The sequence below is a fragment of the Rhinopithecus bieti genome, unplaced genomic scaffold, assembly GCF_001698545.2.
Source record: "Rhinopithecus bieti isolate Rb0 unplaced genomic scaffold, ASM169854v2 repeat_23308, whole genome shotgun sequence".
NCBI lineage: Eukaryota > Metazoa > Chordata > Mammalia > Primates > Cercopithecidae > Rhinopithecus > Rhinopithecus bieti.
Window position 1 is genome coordinate 1 of NW_016837376.1, and position 803 is coordinate 803.

The 803-nt window shown below is 42.1% G+C and overlaps 1 pseudogene across 1 annotated transcript; it reads right to left on the reverse strand.

Moving 5' to 3' along the window:
* Positions 1-8: 8 nt before the first annotated feature.
* LOC108524774 (L-lactate dehydrogenase B chain pseudogene) lies at positions 9-760 on the reverse strand (annotated as a pseudogene). Its single transcript, XR_001884122.1, has 2 exons — positions 417-760; positions 9-342 (listed from the first exon to the last, which is right to left on the reverse strand). The product of XR_001884122.1 is annotated as an L-lactate dehydrogenase B chain pseudogene (transcript).
* Positions 761-803: the final 43 nt, after the last annotated feature.

Consider the following 803-nt stretch of genomic DNA (forward strand, 5'->3'; position numbering starts at 1 on the left):
ACCATTGTTGACATGGGATGAATCCTGGGTAGATTATTCATCACAGATTCAATAAGATCAGTCACACTTAATCCAATAGCCCAGTTGGTATATCCTTTTAGCTTGATGACTTCATGGGCACTTTCAACCACCATCTTATGCACTTCCTTCCAATTTTCACTATCATCATCAGTTCCTATTTCTGGATTCAATTCCTGGAGAGAAAAACCTGCCACATTCACTCCAATCCACACAGCCACATTTGAGTCGCTATGTTCCCCCAAAATCCATACATGGCAGCTGCTGAGATGAATGCCAAGGTTTTCAGCCATAAGGCAGTGAAATCTAGCAGAATCCGGATTACATCCACTTCCAATCACACTTTGGGTAATCCACTTATTTTCCAGGTAACATATATAAGAATGTCTACTAGGTTGGAAACCACTATTATGAGGCAATCAGGACTGTACTTGACCATCTGAGGAATAATGAATTTGAAGACATTAACATTTCTCTGCACCAGATTGAGACGACTCTCCCCTTCTTGCTGACGGACTCCTGCAGTTACCACTACAATCTTAGAATTGGCAGTCACAGAATAATCTTTATCTGCCACAATTTTAGGCGTCTGAAGAAATAAGCTCCCATGCTGCAGATCCATCATTTCTCCTTTAAGCTTATCTTCCAAAACATCCACAAGAGCAAGTTCATCAGCCAGAGACTTTCCCAGAATGCTGACAGCACATGCCATACCAGCTTGTCCAGCACCCACTACAGTGATCTTATTGTTTGGGACTGTTGCCTCTTCTGTAACTGGTGCAATG